We start from the raw sequence: 19,218 nt of genomic DNA, 5'->3' as shown, positions 1-19,218 counted from the left end.
GTGAGGTCACATCTAGATACATGTCAGACGGCACGGTGAGGTCACATCTAAATACATGTCAGACGGCACGGTGAGATCACATCTAGATACATGTCAGACAACACAGTGAGGTCACATCTAGATACATGTCAGACGGCACGGTGAGATCACATCTAGATACATGTCAGACAACACAGTGAGGTCACATCTAGATACATGTCAGACGGCACGGTGAGATCACATCTAGATACATGTCAGACAACACAGTGAGGTCACATCTAGATACATGTCAGACGGCACGGTGAGGTCACATCTAAATACATGTCAGACGGCACGGTGAGATCACATCTAGATACATGTCAGACAACACAGTGAGGTCACATCTAGATACATGTCAGACGGCACGGTGAGATCACATCTAGATACATGTCAGACAACACGGTGAGGTCACATCTAGATACATGTCAGACGGCACGGTGAGGTCACATCTAGATACATGTCAGACAACACAGTGAGGTCACATCTAGATACATGTCAGACAACACAGTGAGGTCACATCTAGAAACATGTCGGACAACACAGTGAGGTCACATCTAGATACATGTCAGACAACACAGTGAGGTCACATCTAGAAACATGTCGGACAACACAGTGAGGTCACATCTAGATACATGTCAGACAACACAGTGAGGTCACATCTAGATACATGTCAGACGGCACGGTGAGGTCACATCTAAATACATGTCAGACGGCACGGTGAGATCACATCTAGATACATGTCAGACAACACAGTGAGGTCACATCTAGATACATGTCAGACGGCACGGTGAGATCACATCTAGATACATGTCAGACAACACAGTGAGGTCACATCTAGATACATGTCAGACGGCACGGTGAGATCACATCTAGATACATGTCAGACAACACAGTGAGGTCACATCTAGATACATGTCAGACGGCACGGTGAGGTCACATCTAAATACATGTCAGACGGCACGGTGAGATCACATCTAGATACATGTCAGACAACACAGTGAGGTCACATCTAGATACATGTCAGACGGCACGGTGAGATCACATCTAGATACATGTCAGACAACACGGTGAGGTCACATCTAGATACATGTCAGACGGCACGGTGAGGTCACATCTAGATACATGTCAGACAACACAGTGAGGTCACATCTAGATACATGTCAGACAACACAGTGAGGTCACATCTAGAAACATGTCGGACAACACAGTGAGGTCACATCTAGATACATGTCAGACAACACAGTGAGGTCACATCTAGAAACATGTCGGACAACACAGTGAGGTCACATCTAGATACATGTCAGACAACACGGTGAGGTCACATCTAGATACATGTCAGACAACACAGTGAGGTCACATCTAGATACATGTCAGACGGCACGGTGAGGTCACATCTAGATACATGTCAGACAACACGGTGAGGTCACATCTAGATACATGTCAGACAACACAGTGAGGTCACATCTAGATACATGTCAGACGGCACGGTGAGGTCACATCTAGATACATGTCAGACAACATGGTGAGGTCACATCTAGATACATGTCAGACGGCACGGTGAGGTCACATCTAGATACATGTCAGACAACACAGTGAGGTCACATCTAGATACATGTCAGACAACACAGTGAGGTCACATCTAGATACATGTCAGACGACACGGTGAGGTCACATCTAGATACATGTCAGACAACACGGTGAGGTCACATCTAGATACATGTCAGACGGCACGGTGAGGTCACATCTAAATACATGTCAGACGGCACGGTGAGATCACATCTAGATACATGTCAGACAACACAGTGAGGTCACATCTAGATACATGTCAGACGGCACGGTGAGGTCACATCTAGATACATGTCAGACAACACGGTGAGGTCACATCTAGATACATGTCAGACGGCACGGTGAGGTCACATCTAGATACATGTCAGACAACACGGTGAGGTCACATCTAGATACATGTCAGACGGCACGGTGAGGTCACATCTAAATACATGTCAGACGGCACAGTGAGATCACATCTAGATACATGTCAGACAACACGGTGAGGTCACATCTAGAAACATGTCGGACAACACAGTGAGGTCACATCTAGATACATGTCAGACAACACGGTGAGGTCACATCTAGATACATGTCAGACGACACAGTGAGATCACATCTAAATACATGTCAGATGACACAGTGAGGTCACATCTAGATACATGTCAGACGGCACGGTGAGGTCACATCTAGATACATGTCAGACAACACGGTGAGGTCACATCTAGATACATGTCAGACGGCACGGTGAGGTCACATCTAAATACATGTCAGACGGCACGGTGAGGTCACATCTAGATACATGTCAGACAACACAGTGAGATCACATCTAGATACATGTCAGACGGCACGGTGAGGTCACATCTAAATACATGTCAGACGGCACGGTGAGGTCACATCTAGATACATGTCAGACAACACGGTGAGGTCACATCTAGATACATGTCAGACGGCACGGTGAGGTCACATCTAGATACATGTCAGACGGCACGGTGAGATCACATCTAGATACATGTCAGACGACACGGTGAGATCACATCTAGATACATGTCAGACGACACGGTGAGGTCACATCTAGATACATGTCAGACGACACAGTGAGGTCACATCTAGATACATGTCAGACGGCACGGTGAGATCACATCTAGATACATGTCAGACGACACAGTGAGGTCACATCTAGATACATGTCGGACGACAGTGAGGTCACATCTAGATACATGTCAGACGGCACGGTGAGGTCACATCTAGATACATGTCAGACGGCACGGTGAGGTCACATCTAGATACATGTCAGACGGCACGGTGAGGTCACATCTAGATACATGTCAGACAACACGGTGAGGTCACATCTAGATACATGTCAGACGGCACGGTGAGATCACATCTAGATACATGTCAGACAACACAGTGAGGTCACATCTAGATACATGTCAGACAACACGGTGAGGTCACATCTAGATACATGTCAGACGACACAGTGAGGTCACATCTAGATACATGTCAGACAACACAGTGAGGTCACATCTAGATACATGTCAGACAACACAGTGAGGTCACATCTAGATACATGTCAGACGACACAGTGAGGTCACATCTAGATACATGTCAGACGACACGGTGAAATCACATCTAAATACATGTCAGACGGCACGGTGAGATCACATCTAAATACATGTCAGACGACACAGTGAGGTCACATCTAGATACATGTCAGACGACACAGTGAGGTCACATCTAGATACATGTCAGACGACACAGTGAGGTCACATCTAGATACATGTCAGACGGCACAGTGAGGTCACATCTAGATACATGTCAGACAACACAGTGAGGTCACATCTAGATACATGTCAGACAACACGGTGAGGTCACATCTAGATACATGTCAGACGACACAGTGAGGTCACATCTAGATACATGTCAGACAACACAGTGAGGTCACATCTAGATACATGTCAGACGACACAGTGAGGTCACATCTAGATACATGTCAGACGACACAGTGAGGTCACATCTAGATACATGTCAGACGACACGGTGAAATCACATCTAAATACATGTCAGACGGCACGGTGAGATCACATCTAAATACATGTCAGACGACACAGTGAGGTCACATCTAGATACATGTCAGACGACACAGTGAGGTCACATCTAGATACATGTCAGACGACACAGTGAGGTCACATCTAGATACATGTCAGACGGCACAGTGAGGTCACATCTAGATACATGTCAGACGACACAGTGAGGTCACATCTAGATACATGTCAGACGACACGGTGAGGTCACATCTAAATACATGTCAGACGACACAGTGAGGTCACATCTAGATACATGTCAGACGACACGGTGAGGTCACATCTAAATACATGTCAGACAACACAGTGAGGTCACATCTAGATACATGTCAGACGGCACAGTGAGGTCACATCTAGATACATGTCAGACGGCACGGTGAGGTCACATCTAAATACATGTCAGACGGCACGGTGAGATCACATCTAGATACATGTCAGACAACACAGTGAGGTCACATCTAGATACATGTCAGACGGCACGGTGAGATCACATCTAGATACATGTCAGACAACACAGTGAGGTCACATCTAGATACATGTCAGACGGCACGGTGAGATCACATCTAGATACATGTCAGACAACACAGTGAGGTCACATCTAGATACATGTCAGACGGCACGGTGAGGTCACATCTAAATACATGTCAGACGGCACGGTGAGATCACATCTAGATACATGTCAGACAACACAGTGAGGTCACATCTAGATACATGTCAGACGGCACGGTGAGATCACATCTAGATACATGTCAGACAACACGGTGAGGTCACATCTAGATACATGTCAGACGGCACGGTGAGGTCACATCTAGATACATGTCAGACAACACAGTGAGGTCACATCTAGATACATGTCAGACAACACAGTGAGGTCACATCTAGAAACATGTCGGACAACACAGTGAGGTCACATCTAGATACATGTCAGACAACACAGTGAGGTCACATCTAGAAACATGTCGGACAACACAGTGAGGTCACATCTAGATACATGTCAGACAACACGGTGAGGTCACATCTAGATACATGTCAGACAACACAGTGAGGTCACATCTAGATACATGTCAGACGGCACGGTGAGGTCACATCTAGATACATGTCAGACAACACGGTGAGGTCACATCTAGATACATGTCAGACAACACAGTGAGGTCACATCTAGATACATGTCAGACGGCACGGTGAGGTCACATCTAGATACATGTCAGACAACATGGTGAGGTCACATCTAGATACATGTCAGACGGCACGGTGAGGTCACATCTAGATACATGTCAGACAACACAGTGAGGTCACATCTAGATACATGTCAGACAACACAGTGAGGTCACATCTAGATACATGTCAGACGGCACGGTGAGGTCACATCTAGATACATGTCAGACAACACGGTGAGGTCACATCTAGATACATGTCAGACGGCACGGTGAGGTCACATCTAAATACATGTCAGACGGCACGGTGAGATCACATCTAGATACATGTCAGACAACACAGTGAGGTCACATCTAGATACATGTCAGACGGCACGGTGAGGTCACATCTAGATACATGTCAGACAACACGGTGAGGTCACATCTAGATACATGTCAGACGGCACGGTGAGGTCACATCTAGATACATGTCAGACAACACGGTGAGGTCACATCTAGATACATGTCAGACGGCACGGTGAGGTCACATCTAAATACATGTCAGACGGCACAGTGAGATCACATCTAGATACATGTCAGACAACACGGTGAGGTCACATCTAGAAACATGTCGGACAACACAGTGAGGTCACATCTAGATACATGTCAGACAACACGGTGAGGTCACATCTAGATACATGTCAGACGACACAGTGAGATCACATCTAAATACATGTCAGATGACACAGTGAGGTCACATCTAGATACATGTCAGACGGCACGGTGAGGTCACATCTAGATACATGTCAGACAACACGGTGAGGTCACATCTAGATACATGTCAGACGGCACGGTGAGGTCACATCTAAATACATGTCAGACGGCACGGTGAGGTCACATCTAGATACATGTCAGACAACACAGTGAGATCACATCTAGATACATGTCAGACGGCACGGTGAGGTCACATCTAAATACATGTCAGACGGCACGGTGAGGTCACATCTAGATACATGTCAGACAACACGGTGAGGTCACATCTAGATACATGTCAGACGGCACGGTGAGGTCACATCTAGATACATGTCAGACGGCACGGTGAGATCACATCTAGATACATGTCAGACGACACGGTGAGGTCACATCTAGATACATGTCAGACGACACAGTGAGGTCACATCTAGATACATGTCAGACGGCACGGTGAGATCACATCTAGATACATGTCAGACGACACAGTGAGGTCACATCTAGATACATGTCGGACGACAGTGAGGTCACATCTAGATACATGTCAGACGGCACGGTGAGGTCACATCTAGATACATGTCAGACGGCACGGTGAGGTCACATCTAGATACATGTCAGACGGCACGGTGAGGTCACATCTAGATACATGTCAGACGGCACGGTGAGGTCACATCTAGATACATGTCAGACAACACGGTGAGGTCACATCTAGATACATGTCAGACGGCACGGTGAGGTCACATCTAGATACATGTCAGACAACACAGTGAGGTCACATCTAGATACATGTCAGACAACACAGTGAGGTCACATCTAGATACATGTCAGACAACACAGGGAGGTCACATCTAGATACATGTCAGACAACACAGTGAGGTCACATCTAGATACATGTCAGACAACACAGTGAGGTCACATCTAGATACATGTCAGACGACACAGTGAGGTCACATCTAGATACATGTCAGACGACACAAGGAGGTCACATCTAGATACATGTCAGATGACACAGTGAGGTCACATCTAGATACATGTCAGACAACACAGTGAGGTCACATCTAGATACATGTCAGACAACACAGTGAGGTCACATCTAGATACATGTCAGACGACACAGTGAGGTCACATCTAGATACATGTCAGACGACACGGTGAGGTCACATCTAAATACATGTCAGACGACACAGTGAGGTCACATCTAGATACATGTCAGACGACACGGTGAGGTCACATCTAAATACATGTCAGACAACACAGTGAGGTCACATCTAGATACATGTCAGACGGCACAGTGAGGTCACATCTAGATACATGTCCGACGACACAGTGAGGTCACATCTAGATACATGTCAGACGACACGGTGAGGTCACATCTAGATACATGTCAGACGACACAGTGAGGTCACATCTAGATACATGTCAGACGGCACGGTGAGATCACATCTAGATACATGTCAGACGACACAGTGAGGTCACATCTAGATACATGTCAGACGACACAGTGAGGTCACATCTAGATACATGTCAGACGACACAGTGAGGTCACATCTAGATACATGTCAGACGACACAGTGAGGTCACATCTAGATACATGTCAGACGGCACGGTGAGATCACATCTAGATACATGTCAGACGACACAGTGAAATCACATCTAAATACATGTCAGACGGCACGGTGAGATCACATCTAAATACATGTCAGACGACACAGTGAGGTCACATCTAGATACATGTCAGACGGCACGGTGAGGTCACATCTAGACACATGTCAGACGACACAGTGAGGTCACATCTAGATACATGTCAGACGGCACGGTGAGGTCACATCTAGATACATGTCAGACGACACAGTGAGGTCACATCTAGATACATGTCAGACGACACAGTGAGGTCACATCTAGATACATGTCAGACGGCACGGTGAGATCACATCTAGATACATGTCAGACGACACAGTGAGGTCACATCTAGATACATGTCAGACGGCACGGTGAGATCACATCTAGATACATGTCAGACGACACAGTGAGGTCACATCTAAATACATGTCAGCACGACACAGTGAGGTCACATCTAAATACATGTCAGACGGCACGGTGAGATCACATCTAGATACATGTCAGACAACACAGTGAGGTCACATCTAGATACATGTCGGACGACACGGTGAGGTCACATCTAGATACATGTCAGACAACACAGTGAGGTCACATCTAGATACATGTCAGACGACACGGTGAGGTCACATCTAGATACATGTCAGACGACACAGTGAGGTCACATCTAGATACATGTCAGACGACACAGTGAGGTCACATCTAGATACATGTCAGACGACACAGTGAGGTCACATCTAGATACATGTCGGATGACACAGTGAGGTCACATCTAGATACATGTCAGACGACACAGTGAGGTCACATCTAAATACATGTCAGACGACACAGTGAGGTCACATCTAGATACATGTCAGACGACACAGTGAGGTCACATCTAGATACATGTCAGACAACACAGTGAGGTCACATCTAGATACATGTCAGACGGCACGGTGAGATCACATCTAGATACATGTCAGACAACACAGTGAGGTCACATCTAGATACATGTCAGACAACACGGTGAGATCACATCTAGATACATGTCAGACGACACAGTGAGGTCACATCTAAATACATGTCAGACGACACGGTGAGATCACATCTAGATACATGTCAGACAACACAGTGAGGTCACATCTAGATACATGTCGGACGACACGGTGAGGTCACATCTAGATACATGTCAGACAACACAGTGAGGTCACATCTAGATACATGTCAGACGACACAGTGAGGTCACATCTAGATACATGTCAGACGACACAGTGAGGTCACATCTAGATACATGTCAGACGACACAGTGAGGTCACATCTAGATACATGTCAGACGACACAGTGAGGTCACATCTAGATACATGTCGGACGACAGTGAGGTCACATCTAGATACATGTCAGACAACACGGTGAGATCACATCTAAATACATGTCAGACGACACAGTGAGGTCACATCTAGATACATGTCAGACGGCACGGTGAGGTCACATCTAGATACATGTCAGACGACACAGTGAGGTCACATCTAGATACATGTCAGACAACACAGTGAGGTCACATCTAGAAACATGTCAGACGGCACGGTGAGGTCACATCTAGATACATGTCAGACAACACGGTGAGGTCACATCTAGATACATGTCAGATACACGGTGAGGTCACATCTAGATACATGTCAGACGGCACGGTGAGATCACATCTAGATACATGTCAGACAACACAGTGAGGTCACATCTAGATACATGTCAGACGGCACGGTGAGGTCACATCTAGATACATGTCAGACAACACGGTGAGGTCACATCTAGATACATGTCAGACGGCACGGTGAGGTCACATCTAGATACATGTCAGACAACACGGTGAGGTCACATCTAGATACATGTCAGACGACACGGTGAGGTCACATCTAAATACATGTCAGACGGCACAGTGAGATCACATCTAGATACATGTCAGACAACACGGTGAGGTCACATCTAGAAACATGTCGGACAACACAGTGAGGTCACATCTAGATACATGTCAGACAACACGGTGAGGTCACATCTAGATACATGTCAGACGACACAGTGAGATCACATCTAAATACATGTCAGATGACACAGTGAGGTCACATCTAGATACATGTCAGACGGCACGGTGAGGTCACATCTAGATACATGTCAGACAACACGGTGAGGTCACATCTAGATACATGTCAGACGGCACGGTGAGGTCACATCTAAATACATGTCAGACGGCACGGTGAGGTCACATCTAGATACATGTCAGACAACACAGTGAGATCACATCTAGATACATGTCAGACGGCACGGTGAGGTCACATCTAAATACATGTCAGACGGCACGGTGAGGTCACATCTAGATACATGTCAGACAACACGGTGAGGTCACATCTAGATACATGTCAGACGGCACGGTGAGGTCACATCTAGATACATGTCAGACGGCACGGTGAGATCACATCTAGATACATGTCAGACGACACGGTGAGGTCACATCTAGATACATGTCAGACGACACAGTGAGGTCACATCTAGATACATGTCAGACGGCACGGTGAGATCACATCTAGATACATGTCAGACGACACAGTGAGGTCACATCTAGATACATGTCGGACGACAGTGAGGTCACATCTAGATACATGTCAGACGGCACGGTGAGGTCACATCTAGATACATGTCAGACGGCACGGTGAGGTCACATCTAGATACATGTCAGACGGCACGGTGAGGTCACATCTAGATACATGTCAGACAACACGGTGAGGTCACATCTAGATACATGTCAGACGGCACGGTGAGATCACATCTAGATACATGTCAGACAACACAGTGAGGTCACATCTAGATACATGTCAGACAACACGGTGAGGTCACATCTAGATACATGTCAGACGACACAGTGAGGTCACATCTAGATACATGTCAGACGACACAGTGAGGTCACATCTAGATACATGTCAGACAACACAGTGAGGTCACATCTAGATACATGTCAGACGACACAGTGAGGTCACATCTAGATACATGTCAGACGACACAGTGAGGTCACATCTAGATACATGTCAGGACACGGTGAAATCACATCTAAATACATGTCAGACGGCACGGTGAGATCACATCTAAATACATGTCAGACGACACAGTGAGGTCACATCTAGATACATGTCAGACGACACAGTGAGGTCACATCTAGATACATGTCAGACGACACAGTGAGGTCACATCTAGATACATGTCAGACGGCACAGTGAGGTCACATCTAGATACATGTCAGACGACACAGTGAGGTCACATCTAAATACATGTCAGACGACACAGTGAGGTCACATCTAGATACATGTCAGACGACACGGTGAGGTCACATCTAAATACATGTCAGACAACACAGTGAGGTCACATCTAGATACATGTCAGATGGCACAGTGAGGTCACATCTAGATACATGTCCGACGACACAGTGAGGTCACATCTAGATACATGTCAGACGACACGGTGAGGTCACATCTAGATACATGTCAGACGACACAGTGAGGTCACATCTAGATACATGTCAGACGGCACGGTGAGATCACATCTAGATACATGTCAGACGACACAGTGAGGTCACATCTAGATACATGTCAGACGACACAGTGAGGTCACATCTAGATACATGTCAGACGACACAGTGAGGTCACATCTAGATACATGTCAGACGACACAGTGAGGTCACATCTAAATACATGTCAGACGGCACGGTGAGATCACATCTAGATACATGTCAGACGGCACGGTGAGGTCACATCTAAATACATGTCAGACGGCACGGTGAGATCACATCTAAATACATGTCAGACGACACAGTGAGGTCACATCTAGATACATGTCAGACGGCACGGTGAGGTCACATCTAGACACATGTCAGACGACACAGTGAGGTCACATCTAGATACATGTCAGACGGCACGGTGAGGTCACATCTAGATACATGTCAGACGACACAGTGAGGTCACATCTAGATACATGTCAGACGACACAGTGAGGTCACATCTAGATACATGTCAGACGGCACGGTGAGATCACATCTAGATACATGTCAGACGACACAGTGAGGTCACATCTAGATACATGTCAGACGGCACGGTGAGATCACATCTAGATACATGTCAGACGACACAGTGAGGTCACATCTAAATACATGTCAGACGGCACGGTGAGATCACATCTAGATACATGTCAGACAACACAGTGAGGTCACATCTAGATACATGTCGGACGACACGGTGAGGTCACATCTAGATACATGTCAGACGACACGGTGAGGTCACATCTAGATACATGTCAGACAACACAGTGAGGTCACATCTAGATACATGTCAGACGACACGGTGAGGTCACATCTAGATACATGTCAGACGACACAGTGAGGTCACATCTAGATACATGTCAGACGACACAGTGAGGTCACATCTAGATACATGTCAGACGACACAGTGAGGTCACATCTAGATACATGTCAGACGACACAGTGAGGTCACATCACATCGGTGAGATCACATCTAAATACATGTCAGACGACACAGTGAGGTCACATCTAGATACATGTCAGACGGCACGGTGAGGTCACATCTAGATACATGTCAGACGACACAGTGAGGTCACATCTAGATACATGTCAGACGGCACAGTGAGGTCACATCTAGATACATGTCAGACGACACAGTGAGGTCACATCTAGATACATGTCAGACGACAGTGAGGTCACATCTAGATACATGTCAGACGACACAGTGAGGTCACATCTAGATACATGTCAGACGGCACAGTGAGGTCACATCTAGATACATGTCAGACGACAGTCACATCTAGATACAGGCACGGTGAGATCACATCTAGATACATGTCAGACGACACGGTGAGGTCACATCTAGATACATGTCAGACGGCACGGTGAGATCACATCTAGATACATGTCAGACGACACGGTGAGATCACATCTAGATACATGTCAGACGACACGGTGAGATCACATCTAGATACATGTCAGACGGCACGGTGAGATCACATCTAAATACATGTCGGACGACAGTGAGTTCACATCTAGATACATGTCAGACGACACAGTGAGGTCACATCTAAATACATGTCGGACGACAGTGAGGTCACATCTAGATACATGTCAGACGACACAGTGAGGTCACATCTAAATACATGTCGGACGACAGTGAGGTCACATCTAGATACATGTCAGACGACACAGTGAGGTCACATCTAGATACATGTCAGACGGCACGGTGAGGTCACATCTAGATACATGTCAGACGACACGGTGAGGTCACATCTAGATACATGTCAGACGGCACGGTGAGGTCACATCTAGATACATGTCAGACGACACGGTGAGGTCACATCTAGATACATGTCAGACGACACAGTGAGGTCACATCTAAATACATGTCAGACGACACAGTGAGGTCACATCTAAATACATGTCAGACGACACAGTGAGGTCACATCTAGATACATGTCAGACGGCACGGTGAGGTCACATCTAAATACATGTCAGACGACACAGTGAGGTCACATCTAGATACATGTCAGACGGCACGGTGAGGTCACATCTAGATACATGTCAGACGACACGGTGAAATCACATCTAAATACATGTCGGACGACAGTGAGGTCACATCTAGATACATGTCAGACGACACAGTGAGATCACATCTAGATACATGTCAGACGGCACGGTGAGATCACATCTAAATACATGTCGGACGACAGTGAGGTCACATCTAGATACATGTCAGACGGCACGGTGAGATCACATCTAGATACATGTCAGACGACACAGTGAGGTCACATCTAGATACATGTCAGACGGCACGGTGAGATCACATCTAGATACATGTCAGACGACACAGTGAGGTCACATCTAGATACATGTCAGACGGCACGGTGAGATCACATCTAGATACATGTCAGACGACACAGTGAGGTCACATCTAGATACATGTCAGACGGCAGTGAGTTCACATCTAGATACATGTCGGACGACAGTGAGTTCACATCTAGATACATGTCAGACGACACAGTGAGGTCACATCTAAATACATGTCGGACGACAGTGAGTTCACATCTAGATACATGTCAGACGACACAGTGAGGTCACATCTAAATACATGTCGGACGACAGTGAGGTCACATCTAGATACATGTCAGACGACACAGTGAGGTCACATCTAGATACATGTCAGACGGCACGGTGAGGTCACATCTAGATACATGTCAGACGACACAGTGAGGTCACATCTAAATACATGTCGGACGACAGTGAGGTCACATCTAGATACATGTCAGACGACACAGTGAGGTCACATCTAGATACATGTCAGACGGCACGGTGAGGTCACATCTAGATACATGTCAGACGACACAGTGAGGTCACATCTAAATACATGTCAGACGACACAGTGAGGTCACATCTAAATACATGTCAGACGACACAGTGAGGTCACATCTAGATACATGTCAGACGGCACAGTGAGGTCACATCTAGATACATGTCAGACGACACAGTGAGGTCACATCTAGATACATGTCAGACGGCACAGTGAGATCACATCTAGATACATGTCAGACGACACAGTGAGATCACATCTAGATACATGTCAGACGGCACAGTGAGGTCACATCTAGATACATGTCAGACGACACAGTGAGGTCACATCTAGATACATGTCAGACGGCACGGTGAGATCACATCTAGATACATGTCAGACGACACAGTGAGGTCACATCTAGATACATGTCAGACGGCACGGTGAGATCACATCTAGATACATGTCAGACGACACAGTGAGGTCACATCTAAATACATGTCAGACGGCACGGTGAGATCACATCTAGATACATGTCAGACGGCACGGTGAGATCACATCTAGATACATGTCAGACGACACAGTGAGGTCACATCTAGATACATGTCAGACGGCACGGTGAGATCACATCTAGATACATGTCAGACGACACAGTGAGGTCACATCTAAATACATGTCAGACGGCACGGTGAGATCACATCTAGATACATGTCAGACAACACAGTGAGGTCACATCTAGATACATGTCGGACGACACGGTGAGGTCACATCTAGATACATGTCAGACAACACAGTGAGATCACATCTAGATACATGTCAGACGACACGGTGAGGTCACATCTAGATACATGTCAGACGACACAGTGAGGTCACATCTAGATACATGTCAGACGACACAGTGAGGTCACATCTAGATACATGTCAGACGACACAGTGAGGTCACATCTAGATACATGTCGGACGACAGTGAGGTCACATCTAGATACATGTCAGACGGCACGGTGAGATCACATCTAAATACATGTCAGACGACACAGTGAGGTCACATCTAGATACATGTCAGACGGCACGGTGAGGTCACATCTAGATACATGTCAGACGACACGGTGAAATCACATCTAAATACATGTCAGACGACACAGTGAGGTCACATCTAGATACATGTCGGACGACAGTGAGGTCACATCTAGATACATGTCAGACGACACAGTGAGGTCACATCTAGATACATGTCAGACTGCACGGTGAGATCACATCTAGATACATGTCAGACGGCACGGTGAGATCACATCTAGATACATGTCAGACAACACAGTGAGGTCACATCTAGATACATGTCAGACGGCACGGTGAGGTCACATCTAGATACATGTCAGACAACACGGTGAGGTCACATCTAGATACATGTCAGACGGCACGGTGAGGTCACATCTAGATACATGTCAGACAACACGGTGAGGTCACATCTAGATACATGTCAGACGGCACGGTGAGGTCACATCTAAATACATGTCAGACGGCACAGTGAGATCACATCTAGATACATGTCAGACAACACGGTGAGGTCACATCTAGAAACATGTCGGACAACACAGTGAGGTCACATCTAGATACATGTCAGACAACACGGTGAGGTCACATCTAGATACATGTCAGACGACACAGTGAGATCACATCTAAATACATGTCAGATGACACAGTGAGGTCACATCTAGATACATGTCAGACGGCACGGTGAGGTCACATCTAGATACATGTCAGACAACACGGTGAGGTCACATCTAGATACATGTCAGACGGCACGGTGAGGTCACATCTAAATACATGTCAGACGGCACGGTGAGGTCACATCTAGATACATGTCAGACAACACAGTGAGATCACATCTAGATACATGTCAGACGGCACGGTGAGGTCACATCTAAATACATGTCAGACGGCACGGTGAGGTCACATCTAGATACATGTCAGACAACACGGTGAGGTCACATCTAGATACATGTCAGACGGCACGGTGAGGTCACATCTAGATACATGTCAGACGGCACGGTGAGATCACATCTAGATACATGTCAGACGACACGGTGAGGTCACATCTAGATACATGTCAGACGACACAGTGAGGTCACATCTAGATACATGTCAGACGGCACGGTGAGATCACATCTAGATACATGTCAGACGACACAGTGAGGTCACATCTAGATACATGTCGGACGACAGTGAGGTCACATCTAGATACATGTCAGACGGCACGGTGAGGTCACATCTAGATACATGTCAGACGGCACGGTGAGGTCACATCTAGATACATGTCAGACGGCACGGTGAGGTCACATCTAGATACATGTCAGACGGCACGGTGAGGTCACATCTAGATACATGTCAGACAACACGGTGAGGTCACATCTAGATACATGTCAGACGGCACGGTGAGATCACATCTAGATACATGTCAGACAACACAGTGAGGTCACATCTAGATACATGTCAGACAACACGGTGAGGTCACATCTAGATACATGTCAGACGACACAGTGAGGTCACATCTAGATACATGTCAGACGACACAGTGAGGTCACATCTAGATACATGTCAGACAACACAGTGAGGTCACATCTAGATACATGTCAGACGACACAGTGAGGTCACATCTAGATACATGTCAGACGACACAGTGAGGTCACATCTAGATACATGTCAGACGACACGGTGAAATCACATCTAAATACATGTCAGACGGCACGGTGAGATCACATCTAAATACATGTCAGACGACACAGTGAGGTCACATCTAGATACATGTCAGACGACACAGTGAGGTCACATCTAGATACATGTCAGACGACACAGTGAGGTCACATCTAGATACATGTCAGACGGCACAGTGAGGTCACATCTAGATACATGTCAGACGACACAGTGAGGTCACATCTAGATACATGTCAGACGACACGGTGAGGTCACATCTAAATACATGTCAGACGACACAGTGAGGTCACATCTAGATACATGTCAGACGACACGGTGAGGTCACATCTAAATACATGTCAGACAACACAGTGAGGTCACATCTAGATACATGTAAGTAAGTAAGTAAGTAATATGCCATTTAGCAGACGCTTTTATCCAAAGCGACTTACAGTCATGTGTGCATACCAGACGGCACAGTGAGGTCACATCTAGATACATGTCAGACGACACAGTGAGGTCACATCTAGATACATGTCAGACGACACGGTGAGGTCACATCTAGATACATGTCAGACGACACAGTGAGGTCACATCTAGATACATGTCAGACGGCACGGTGAGATCACATCTAGATACATGTCAGACGGCACAGTGAGGTCACATCTAGATACATGTCAGACGACACAGTGAGGTCACATCTAGATACATGTCAGACGACACGGTGAGGTCACATCTAGATACATGTCAGACGACACAGTGAGGTCACATCTAGATACATGTCAGACGGCACGGTGAGATCACATCTAGATACATGTCAGACGACACAGTGAAATCACATCTAAATACATGTCAGACGGCACGGTGAGATCACATCTAAATACATGTCAGACGACACAGTGAGGTCACATCTAGATACATGTCAGACGGCACGGTGAGGTCACATCTAGACACATGTCAGACGACACAGTGAGGTCACATCTAGATACATGTCAGACGGCACGGTGAGGTCACATCTAGATACATGTGACACAGTGAGGTCACATCTAGATACATGTCAGACGACACAGTGAGGTCACATCTAGATACATGTCAGACGGCACGGTGAGATCACATCTAGATACATGTCAGACGACACAGTGAGGTCACATCTAAATACATGTCAGACGGCACGGTGAGATCACATCTAGATACATGTCAGACGACACAGTGAGGTCACATCTAAATACATGTCAGACGGCACGGTGAGATCACATCTAGATACATGTCAGACAACACAGTGAGGTCACATCTAGATACATGTCGGACGACACGGTGAGGTCACATCTAGATACATGTCAGACGACACGGTGAGGTCACATCTAGATACATGTCAGACAACACAGTGAGGTCACATCTAGATACATGTCAGACGACACGGTGAGGTCACATCTAGATACATGTCAGACGACACAGTGAGGTCACATCTAGATACATGTCAGACGACACAGTGAGGTCACATCTAAATACATGTCGGACGACAGTGAGTTCACATCTAGATACATGTCAGACGACACAGTGAGGTCACATCTAAATACATGTCGGACGACAGTGAGGTCACATCTAGATACATGTCAGACGACACAGTGAGGTCACATCTAGATACATGTCAGACGGCACGGTGAGGTCACATCTAGATACATGTCAGACGACACAGTGAGGTCACATCTAAATACATGTCGGACGACAGTGAGGTCACATCTAGATACATGTCAGACGACACAGTGAGGTCACATCTAGATACATGTCAGACGGCACGGTGAGGTCACATCTAGATACATGTCAGACGACACAGTGAGGTCACATCTAAATACATGTCAGACGACACAGTGAGGTCACATCTAAATACATGTCAGACGACACAGTGAGGTCACATCTAGATACATGTCAGACGGCACAGTGAGGTCACATCTAGATACATGTCAGACGACACAGTGAGGTCACATCTAGATACATGTCAGACGGCACGGTGAGGTCACATCTAAATACATGTCAGACGGCACAGTGAGATCACATCTAGATACATGTCAGACGGCACAGTGAGGTCACATCTAGATACATGTCAGACGACACAGTGAGGTCACATCTAGATACATGTCAGACGGCACGGTGAGATCACATCTAGATACATGTCAGACGACACAGTGAGGTCACATCTAGATACATGTCAGACGGCACGGTGAGATCACATCTAGATACATGTCAGACGACACAGTGAGGTCACATCTAAATACATGTCAGACGGCACGGTGAGATCACATCTAGATACATGTCAGACGGCACGGTGAGATCACATCTAGATACATGTCAGACGACACAGTGAGGTCACATCTAGATACATGTCAGACGGCACGGTGAGATCACATCTAGATACATGTCAGACGACACAGTGAGGTCACATCTAAATACATGTCAGACGGCACGGTGAGATCACATCTAGATACATGTCAGACAACACAGTGAGGTCACATCTAGATACATGTCGGACGACACGGTGAGGTCACATCTAGATACATGTCAGACAACACAGTGAGGTCACATCTAGATACATGTCAGACGACACGGTGAGGTCACATCTAGATACATGTCAGACGACACAGTGAGGTCACATCTAGATACATGTCAGACGACACAGTGAGGTCACATCTAGATACATGTCAGACGACACAGTGAGGTCACATCTAGATACATGTCGGACGACAGTGAGGTCACATCTAGATACATGTCAGACGGCACGGTGAGATCACATCTAAATACATGTCAGACGACACAGTGAGGTCACATCTAGATACATGTCAGACGGCACGGTGAGGTCACATCTAGATACATGTCAGACGACACAGTGAGGTCACATCTAGATACATGTCAGACAACACAGTGAGGTCACATCTAGAAACATGTCAGACGGCACGGTGAGGTCACATCTAGATACATGTCAGACAACACGGTGAGGTCACATCTAGATACATGTCAGACGGCACGGTGAGGTCACAT

General features: G+C 46.4%; 1 protein-coding gene and 1 long non-coding RNA gene across 3 annotated transcripts in view; one reads left to right on the top strand and one right to left on the bottom strand.

Moving 5' to 3' along the window:
* Positions 1–19,218, bottom strand: part of LOC118373983 (girdin-like) — a 63,992-nt gene that overhangs the window by 18,491 nt on the left and 26,283 nt on the right. The gene's annotated exons all lie outside the window — the stretch shown is intronic.
* Positions 1,817–9,417, top strand: LOC127927542 (uncharacterized). The gene is made up of 3 exons (XR_008127986.1): positions 1,817–2,455; positions 5,464–5,778; positions 9,170–9,417. It is a non-coding gene; the product is annotated as an uncharacterized LOC127927542 (long non-coding RNA).

The sequence above is a fragment of the Oncorhynchus keta genome, chromosome 4 (genome assembly GCF_023373465.1).
Source record: "Oncorhynchus keta strain PuntledgeMale-10-30-2019 chromosome 4, Oket_V2, whole genome shotgun sequence".
Lineage (NCBI taxonomy): Eukaryota > Metazoa > Chordata > Actinopteri > Salmoniformes > Salmonidae > Oncorhynchus > Oncorhynchus keta.
The sequence above is the reverse complement of the archived record's forward strand: the minus strand, read 5'-3'. Positions and strand labels throughout refer to the sequence as shown.